Source organism: Micromys minutus, assembly GCF_963924665.1.
Source record: "Micromys minutus genome assembly, chromosome: 11".
Classification (NCBI taxonomy): domain Eukaryota; kingdom Metazoa; phylum Chordata; class Mammalia; order Rodentia; family Muridae; genus Micromys; species Micromys minutus.
This window is the reverse complement of record NC_137980.1, coordinates 58990533-59001253: the sequence shown is the minus strand read 5'-3', so window position 1 is coordinate 59001253 and position 10721 is coordinate 58990533.

Here is a 10721-nt window from a genome sequence, read left to right as displayed (position 1 = left end):
TGGGTTCCATGTAGAGGGTTTGATTCAATACATCTTTTCCTTGTGATAGACTCTCTGACCTAACAGTGAAGACAGGGTTGAGCAGCCTTAGATCTGATGTTACCTTGTCCGGTTGGAAACTGTCATCCACTTTAGGCTTGTGCAGTGTTGGTATTGGAGCCCTGCTCCAATGGAAGGCCCTCTGGCTTTCTGCCCTTCTCAGATCAAGTAGACATCCCTCTCACTGGTGGGGTTGTCAGATATAAGGTGCCCCAAATCTCACTTACCACACCCTGGAGTCTCTCAGCCCACAGAGGCTCTCACGGGGAGCTGTAGACGGCGCTCTCAGTCCTGCTCAGAGCCAGGCAGCTGCATCTGGGGCTATGCTTGACATTCAGAGCTGCTATTTTTCTCTCACACGTGGGTCTTACATTTGTGTTGGAATGGATCCCTACTAACTTCTTTGCTGCTGCTGGCAGACAGTCCTTTGTGGCACCGCAGGATGGACAGCTCACACCTGCCCACTGCTATCCCCCAGAGGAACCTGGTGGACACGGAGAACTTGCCCCCAGCTCCCTTCCCTTCCCATAGCCCCCACTTGCTGTTAATGTCTCCTTTTTCTGGTAAACTCTGAGTTCACCTCTTTCCCCATATATGTCCTTCCCCCATCAGCTCCCTTCTAGTAGGACTGACTCTAATTCCCTTCCCTGGTACTGGAACACGGTCAGTACCCACCATCCCACCCTCTATGCTAGGGCATTAGGTGAGCCATTCTGGGTCCTAGGCCCAGCCAGACCTGCCCCCACAAGTGTTTAATTTGATTGATAGTTGTTTTTCTATTGCCAATTTTTCTATTGCTTTCTGCTCTAATCTTTGCTTCGACCTCCTTCTTTTTAGGTTTAATTTTTCTCTTCCTTTTGGTCTCTTTCAGTGAGAGCTCAGTTTGCATATTGAGCTATACTGTTATATGCAGGATGTGTGTTTTTCCCTCTCAGACCACATTTCCTGACTCCCTCACTGTCTGTGTGTGCAGCTCACTTCAGTTGTAATGATTTACTAGGGTTTCTCAAGCTTTCCTTCTGTGGCTTCTTGTGGGGCCACGAGTTCAGCTAGCTTAATTGAATGCATATGTATATGTATGTGTATGTGTATGTGTATATGATGTGTATGATGTGTAGTGTGTATGTATATGATGCATATGTGTATGGGAATGGATTGATGTATATGTATGTGTGTGTTTATATGTGTATGTTGATATGTATGTGTATGTGAATGTGCATATGTATATTCATATGATGTGTAAATATATATATATATGTGTGTGTGTGTGTGTGTGTGTGTGTTTATATGTGTGTGTATGTTATTCTGGGACCACAGTTCGTGTGAATTCTGCTCCTTTTCAACTTACCGTAGGCTGTTTCAGGGCCCAGGATGCAGTTTGCCGTGCTGAACTTAGGGGGTGCTCCTGGGAGGCATGTGGTGGGATCTCTCAGGGTAGAGCCGTATCAGGTGCTTGTTCAGTTGCTGTGCAGCACGCTGTGTGTTCACGCGCAGGGACAGCGGACACTGGTGAGCTCAGCCTTACCATCTCTATCGGCTGCGTTTGCTATTCTTCCGTTTGGCTTCACTTCCTCCCCCACTTCTCTCATCTGGTAGAAAATAACCTCACATTCTAGTTTGCTCTCCATTGCTGTGAGAGAACACTGACGACGGAAAACCATCTGGGGACAGAGGGGTTTATTTGGTTTCCAGGGAGGGAGGCCAGGGCAGGAGCGTGGAGGTAGGAACCACAGGGGAACCCGTGGGGGAACACTGCTTCCTGGCCCATGTTCAGCGACGTTTTCTTTTCTTTGTGAAGGTGATAAGTTATTTTTATTTCAATTTAAAATTTAAATACCTGTCTAATTGAAACAGAATTATATAATCTTCCCCGTTCTCCCTTCAACGCCTCCCAAGCTGTTTCCTCCACACACATACACTCATTCAAGCTGAAGGCTTTTTCTTTCATTCGTTTTTGGGGTTTTGTTTTGGTTTTTGATTTGGTGGGTTTTGTTGTTGTTGTTGTTGTTGTTGTTGTTGTTACTGTGATGGCTAATCTTGGTTGTCAACTTGAGGACACCTGGAACCAACTAAAACCCAAGCATCTGGGCACACTTGTGATGATTTTTTTTGAATGGGCCATTGTTTTTTATTTTTAATTTCTTTGTATATTCTGGATACTAATTTTTTGTCAAAGATTCTCCCCCATTCTTTAGCCTTCTCCTTAACTTGAATGATTGTTTCCCTAGCTGGACAGAGCTTTTTAATTTTAGCTTTATAATACTGAAGTCTGGAATAGTAATATTTAGGATTCTTTTTTTCAGTTACATTTTTAACGACTTATTTATGTGTGTGAGTACACTGTCACGGTCTTCAGACAGACCAGAATGCTTGTGAGCCAACATATGGTTTCTGGGATTTGAACTCAGGACCTCTGGAAGAGCAGTCAGTGCTCTAACCACTGAGCCATCTCTCCAGCCCTCAGCTACATTTTTTATATAGCTCAGGCTCGGAAGGGCACTGCTCACAGTGGGCTGGGACCTCCTACATCACTCAGCAACCAAGACAACACTCCCAGGGACAATGCCCACAGAAGTCCCCTCCTCCCCGTTTGCCAGGCTGAAGCTGTTCGTGACCCCTCAGCTTCTCCTCCACTTCCTTTAGGCCTTTGTGTGGCTGTCGTCTCATTTCCGTGTCAACAACACGAAATGTGTTCCTTCTGGTTTCACTTTGGGTAAATGGAGTATCTGTTAAAAGCAAATAGAAGTAAGAAAAAATAAATTTTATTTTAGAATCACTGATTTCTATCACTTCTGGTTTGTTTGCGTGAACCCAAGGTCTTACTGCTATGGCCGGTATTTCCTGCTGCCAGAAGAGTCCCCCAGTGTGTCTGGGGGGAAGACCTGAGGTGATAAAGTCCTTGCTTTTGTTGGCCTGAGAGGGATTTTCTTCTTAATAAAGGGTAATTTTGCTGGCTATTGAATTCTGGGCAGATGCTTTGTTTCTCAGCAAAGGCTTCACTGCACTGGGTTCTTGTTCCAAGTTCAGTGTTTTTTACACTCTTGATTCTCTGCCGTCTGTATGTGCATTATCTAAATGTGTATATGCATCTATGTATGTGTGTGTATGTGAACATGTGTATGATATGTGCCTGTGTATGTTCTTATGTTTACATAGTTCATGTGTGTATTCATGTGTATATGTGTAAGTACATACCTGTACATTTGTGTGGCATCTATATGTATATATGTGTGTGTATGTATGTGCATGTATGTGTGTATGTGCTTGTGTGTATGTATCACGTGTAAATACATGTGTGTACACATGTGTGGTATCTAAATGTATGTGCATGTATGTGTATGTGTCTTTACGGATGTCATAGAACATGAGTGAAGATCAGAGGACACCTTGTAGGAGTTGGTTCTCTCTTTCCGGCATGTGGGTTCTGAAGACTGAAGTGAGATCATCAGGTTTGGCAGCTCCAACCGAGACTGGATTTTCAGAATTTTGAGGTGGATGGTCTCGGGCACAGTTCTTTTGGTGTTTGTCCCAATGTTCTTGGACTTTTGGCTCTGTTGTTTTGCCGTCTATTGTTAACTTCGAAGCAATATGGCTGCCGCTCCCCTAGATGGCCCTCCTAGTTTCCATTTATGTGACTGTGCTCCCGTTTAAAGCCTGCCCTTGGCCTGTCTTAGCTTTTTCTGACTTTCTCTGACCATGTGAATCTGCTGAGCATCGAAGGCACTTTTTTTTGTCTGAGTTGTTGTATTTCCATCTGAGTCTTACTTCCTCACAGGCTCCTTCTCTGCTGGAATAACTCTTAGTGTCTTGAATGCTGTCTTCTGTCTACACAGATCACTTACAGCTATTTTAGGCTCTCCGTTGGCAGTCCCAGCATCTGTCTCGTCCCAAACACTTCGCTTTTGATTGTCGCTTTGCTTCCTGGGAGTGTTCTCTCTGTTCACTATGCTCCTGGTTGGAAAGGGTCCCCAGTGGAGGACAGCAAACACTGAGAGGGTGTCCGCGCACTCAGCCATGAGTAGCTTCCCTTTTGGTGGTGGTGGGAAGGTCTGAGACCAATCAGGAGCCAGCTGGCTTGAGGCAGTTTGTTGTTGGTTGCTTCTTATTCAGGGTACACAGCTTTACATTAGAGGTGGTCTTAATACCTCTCCCTCAGTTTGTGTCTTTTCTTTTCTCTGTGTGCTGTGATTTCGGTCCAGCCCTTGTTGGAGTCATGTGGTAACGCTGTAACTATGACATGTGTTTAGTAAACCCTGTCTTAGGCAGGAACTTGAGGTCTGGGGATGCTTTCCCCGATGCTGACTTTCCTTAAGGACCTTCAGCTATGTGTTGGCTGAGCACTCTCTGCCTTTCCTTCAGGACCTCTCTTCTTTCCTGTTCTGTGGCAATATCCTCTTCAGTGTTCCCTGAGAAGGAGATTCCAACTGCAGGGTAGATGGAGCTGGGAGGATTTTGTGCCCTTTGTCAACGAATGGCACTGGTCCTCAGAATGTCCCTCATCTCTCCTATAAGCACCCAGTGTCTGTAAAAAGTGTAAAATACTCTAAACCTTTGGTGGTTCCATTTTCTGCTTCTTCCCTCGGGGTGTCCAGGTACTGCTATACACTGGGCAGAAAAGAATGAAGCAAAGTCCAGAATGGATGGGTCAGCAGGAACTGGTCAGCAGGATGGCAGTGAATACTCAGGGGTTGGGGGTGTGAAGAATTGGGGTTGGGGTTTAGAGGGGCCAGGTGTTGGGGGCGTAGGGGAAAAATGTTCTCCAAGGATGTTAGTGTTAGCTCTCTTAGACTGTATTCAACAAAACAGCTTGCATGTGTATACTTTATTCTGGGTTAATCAAGGGCTATAGATATGAACCTTGGAGAGTGGGAAGGGGCTCTTCTTAGGGTAAAGTTTCATTGGCTGGGGCTTTATGGTCCTAGAGATACCTCATTTGCATGAAAGGGACAGGGGGGGATGTCTGGTTCCCCAGATCAGGCAGAGAAGAGGAAGTCCCATTAAGAAAAGGCTGTCCAAGCTTTGTGCCAAGCTTAGGAAAGTTGTTCCTTAGTAGTTAGGTATAACATTCTTCAGTCCCAAGCAGTTTAACAGTGAGACTAGCCCATACTCAGTTTGCATGTTTAGGGTCATACTGAACCTAGGATTGTGTATTGAGTTTCTAATTACTCACCCCTAGCCCTGGTGCTACTGCAGGCTCTCCTGACATCTCTCGGAGTCAAGAGAAGTTAACCGTCTGTGTAGTTTTGGTTTCCCTATGGAGGTTAGAGTGCTGATTTCAGAATTCTCTAGCATGTTGAAACTCAGCCTCAGGCCGGAGAGATGGCTCAATGGTTAAGAGCACTGACTGTTCTTCCAAAGGTCCTGAGTTCAAATCCCAGCAACCACGTGGTGGCTCACAACCATCTGTAATGAGATCTGATGCCCTCTTCTGGTGTGTCTGAAGACAGGTACAGTGTATAATATATATATATATATATATATATATATATATATATGTATATATATATATATATATAGTATTAAATAATATAAATAAATACATCTTTTTTTAAAAAAAAGAAAGAAACTCAGCCTAGGCTTTGATTTTGAAGGATGCTTTGTCTAGGTATATAATTCTAGGTAGACTTTTCCCCTTTTATATGTAACTATGTTGTCCCCAGGTCTTCTTGTTACATTGCTTCTGTTTAGAAATCTGATCACCTTAGACCTGGCTGTGGCACAGACCTCTAATCCCAGAAATCTCAAGGGAGCAGAGGCAAGCAGAGCTCTGAGTCCGAGACCAGCCTGGTCTACACAGTGAGTTGTATAAAACCACTAATAATGCATCTAACCAAGGACATGTAGGGCTTGCACAGCACAAAACACTGTTGGAAGAAACTGAAGTCTGACCAACAGAAAGATGCATTCATTTTCCAAAATGACAATATTGTTAGAAAAGATAAGGAACCTGCTATTCTTTCGATTTTTTAAATTTTTATTCTTTATGTGTGGACATTTTGATTCCATGTATGTCAGTGTGCCATATGTGTGCAGTACTGGCAAAGGCCATAAAACTGTATTGGACTCTTTGGAAGTGGAGTTATAGAGGGTTGTGAGATGACATGTAGGTTCTGGGAAGCAAACCTGAGTCCCCTGTAAGAGCAACTATGGAGTCATCTCTCTGGGCATTCTTTTTTTAAATTTATTTTTGTTATTTTAATAGTGTGTGTGTGTGTGTGTGTGTGTGTGTGTGTGTGTGTGTGTGTTTGTTTGTGTGTGTGTGTGTGTGTGTACGGATATGCGCATGTGACTGCAGGTGTCCGTAAAGAACAGAGGCATTGGATACCCCTAGAACTGGAGATACATGTGGTTGTGAGCTGTTTAGCGTGGGTACTAGGAACCAAACACTAGCAAGTGCTCTTAATGGCTGAGCCTCGTCTCCAGTGCAAAAATCTCTCGTTCTTTAGTCTTCGTTTTTTAACCTTGTCTTTCCCAAGCACAGGCCGCTTTATTGACTGATTTCATTGACTTCTGCTAGATTTTTCTCTTTGCCGTAGACTGTGAGTTTAATTGTGATGTGTCTGTATAGCCTGTTGAGTCACACACACACACACACACACATGCACACGCCTTTTGCATGGAATGTATTGAATTTAGAGTATTGAAAACCTAAGAACTGCTAAATTCAATTCTTGACTTTTTAAACTTTTATGCATCTGGGTGCTGCCTTCAGTGCATGTATGTGCACCACATGTGTTCCCTGCTCACGCGTTCAGTTCTCATGGATTCCAGAGAGGAGAACAGGATCCCTGGGGCTGCAGTTACAGACAGTTATGAGGCACGCATAGGGATGCTAGGGACTGAAGTCCTCTGGAAGAGCAGCCGGAGCTTGCAACTGCTGAGCCATCTCTCTAGTCCAGTTGGTCATATTTTTTCAGGTATTCTTTCTTGTCTTTTTAAAAATAGGCACTATAATTACAAGTGTATTAGGCCACTTTGCACACTTGCATTGTCTTATAGACCACTGGTGCTTCTTTCATTTCTTTAAAATTCTCTTCGATGTTTCATTATTAATTGCTTCTTTTCTGGCCAAGAGTCTGCCTTCTACCTCATTCTCCAGAAACATCTGGATCTTTTCTGTATGTTTTCATCTCTATTTAACTTATCCAAAAAGTTAAATATAGCTACAATAACTTATAAATACCCTTGCCTTGCCTGACAAATCCAGTGTGAATGCAAGTTTCAGTCAGTTCCAATTGTTTTGTTTTTGTTTTTTGTTTTGTTTCAGTTTGGTTTTGGGTTTTTTTTTTTTTTTCTTTTTAGTTCATTTACTTTATTTCTCTGAATACCTAAAAATCCACAGTGGTTTCCTTTGGTAGGAATATTTTTGCCTGGCTGTGGTTTTGGCGCTTGCTATGGGTGATGCTGTTACTTGGAATACTTAGAGGTTTGAATCTTGGCGTTAAGATTGTTCATCAGCCACAGATCAGCGATTATCCTGGCTCCGGTGTCTTCTGCTGTTGGGCGCTCTGCCTGGTGTCTGTTACGAGGCTTTCCTTCAGTCCTAGTATGGGCCCGTGTACAGCCTGATTCCTCCTCCTGATTGGTCCTTTCCTCAAATACTGCAGAGCAAATCTCTGTGGGGGAGCCAGAAACTCATAAATCTCTGAGGCTCTGACCCCATCTCCTCTGTTCACTAGCCATACCAGTTTCTGCAGGCTCCCAGCTCTGCTCACGAGGTTGGGGGCACCAGAAAGGAACTTGAAAGGAATCAGGCATCTTGCACATGTATGTGTCTTGGGCAAACTGTTCTCTTCTGCTTGGGCCCCCACGACTCAGAGCTACTCCTTCCTACACTGTCCGCTGTTCAGGTGAAGAACAACCTCAGCTTGCTTCACTCATGGTGATGTCCTGGGCTCACAATGTGCTGCGTATTCCTCTATACTGACCCTTTCTCACACAGGTCCAGCTCTGGGGAGCAGGGGGGTTGGTGTGACAGATGACAGGCTTTTTGGAGCTCCTATCTTTGCCAATAGTAAATCCTGCATGATATTGGTGAAGGCCACTGAGGTTTCTCTACCCATGTGGTGCCCTCTCTTCCTGAGGGCAAGCCTTCAGGTGTAAGTTCACCTGCTTCTCCAGAGTCAGGCATCTACCTTTCTATACTTGCCAGAGCCTCCTAGAGCTTTAGAGGCTTGTAAACCCTGAGGCCCAGGGAGCCCTGGCTACCCCAGGGTTTGGCCTCCACAGCTGTGTCCTGAAGAGATGGTGAATCCTGACCAGTCCACTAAGAGCTAATGGAGTCCTATGTGGGGCAGCACAGAAGGTGCTCTTACCCTCAATCCCTGAGTTTCTTCTGTATTCCAGAATTCCAAGCACCCAGCTCTTTGACTCCAGAAGTAGAAGGTAAGGGTTGATGTATGTGGCCACAGGAATCTTTGGTAATGTTAATACTGGCTTGATAGTTGAAGACATGTGCAAGGCCCTCCTTGTTCTGATTGCATGTGTAACTCTTGAGACAGTTACAAGCATTGTGCATTCGTTTTGAAATTAAACAAGCAACAAAGCAGTAAATGTGTTGAGACTTAGGGAACAAGAGAGTAAGTAGAAGTGGAGCAGAAATGGTAACGGTAACCTGCCTGTGAAGGACAGGCATTGATCCCAAGTGGCCAAGAGGGAACTTCACAAGACACAGTCTCCTGGGTTTGTGATCAGCACCCCAACCAAACTCTCCAAGACTGAGTCTAAAGGGGCCCTGTGGCAATTTAAGGACATGAATTCAAACGTCCTATTCTTCAGACAGCAAGAGGAAATCTGATAAAATATTTTCTGCTTTAATCATTCAGCTGAGAGGGCATTTCAGCAAGTCAGATGGGCCCATGGTTGACTGGACGGTGACGTGGAACCCAAGACTGGTCAAGGCAGGAAGAGCCTAGCAGAGTCTAGCATGGGTTCTTCCTGTGTCCAACCAGCTCTCAGTAGATTCAGTGTGGGGAGGAGTCTGGGGAAGAAGAGCCTTTGGTTGTAAGCCTCACACCAGGAAACGGCTAGGTTCTTCCCTAAGGGAAGGAAGTCAGGGATGGAAGAGACCTACCTATGGGAGAGACCGGGCCTAGTGACAGCAGGATGCAGCCTGGGGTCCGACTGACATGGGATATAAGAGCCTCCAGAATAGACTTTGGAAACTGAGGGATCTTCAAGGCCACTGGCAGCTTGGCCAGTACCTCCACTGACCAAGAGGACACAGATAGGAATCGTCTCGATTCTCGCCGCATACTATCTTCCCTTCAAAGGGAATGTCCAGGTGTTATTACATCTATGTATGAGAGGAGAGAACTGTGGCCAAGGTTGGATGGTGAGATTAGAATTGATAACCAAGCCAACAAGACGATCCCAGCATCTTCTTCAACCATTTACAAGTCCACTACCCAGCACTTCCACATATGTCCAGCAGGTGGCACTGCAGTCACACCTACCTGTGGGCTCTGGTGCACTTGATGTAGGGTTAGCATCCTACCTGCTTGGGTTATCTGCCAGGGCACCTTTGTAGAGGACAGACTTGTGTTAGCATCCATTTCACAACATGAACCTGGCACCTTCTCAAGCAGACAATGACCAGATTAAACAGTGTATCTGGATCTGCATAGGATATCCTGGGTCTCAGGGCTTTTAGCTCCCTTGGAGAAACTGTTTCCCCAGAAGCCTCTGCCACAGTTACCCCTTGGAAAAGGCTGTACATCCAGAAGCAGCCTCTAGGTCAGAGAAGGCAAACACCACTGAATTCACTTAGGGCCCTTTTGCCCCAGGTCCTAATATGACTGGAAATATCAACACAACCTGGAACTAACGGGAGGAGGGATGTGGGATTGGTAGAAAGTATCGCCTGGGTCATCAGTGGAAAAAGGCTTCTAAGCCCCCTCTTCTCTTAGCTGACGGGAAGGTTAGGAGAGGATGAGGACAGACGCTTGGACTTAGGGTTACATTCTTCCATTCAGCTAGCCACCAGCCCTCAGTCGCCAGTCCCCTTGTAAGTTCATCTTACTTTGGGTGAGGTATAATTTGGGAAATGAAGAGAGCTCCCCTGGTGACGGGCAGGTGTTGTCTAAAGGAGTCTTGTAGGGTGTTTTGGGGGCAACATCTTGGGCCCAGAATGCCTGGGGATCCTTCCCATGGGGTAGCCAGTCTGGTCACCTTTGACTCCCTCTACACAAGGGTCTCCCATCATGACTCCAGTCCATATCACCCCTGGGACTGTTGCCATGTAGGAGCAGGGCCTGGGGACAAGTTGTGGCCTTACAACCAACTCAGGCATGGTTGCTGGCTGGCCTTTTAACTGTAGCTAGACCAAGCAGGTGCCTACCCCTGCATCAGAAAAACTGTAATTGATCAGCTATGAACAGACCATTGTGAGGGTGCAGAGTATGCCTGAGTGTCTTAGTCAGGGTCTCTATTCCTGCACAAACATCATGACCAAGAAGCAAGTTGGGGAGGAAAGGGTTTATTCAGCTTACACTTCCATACTGCTGTTCATCACCAAAAGAAGTCAGGACTGGAACCCAAGCAGGTCAGGAAGCAGGAGTTGATGCAGAATCCATGGAGGGATGTCACTTACCGACTTGCTTTCACAAGGCTTGCTCAGCCCGCTTTCTTATAGAACCCAGGTCTACCAGCACAGGGATGGCACCACCCACAATGGGTGGGGC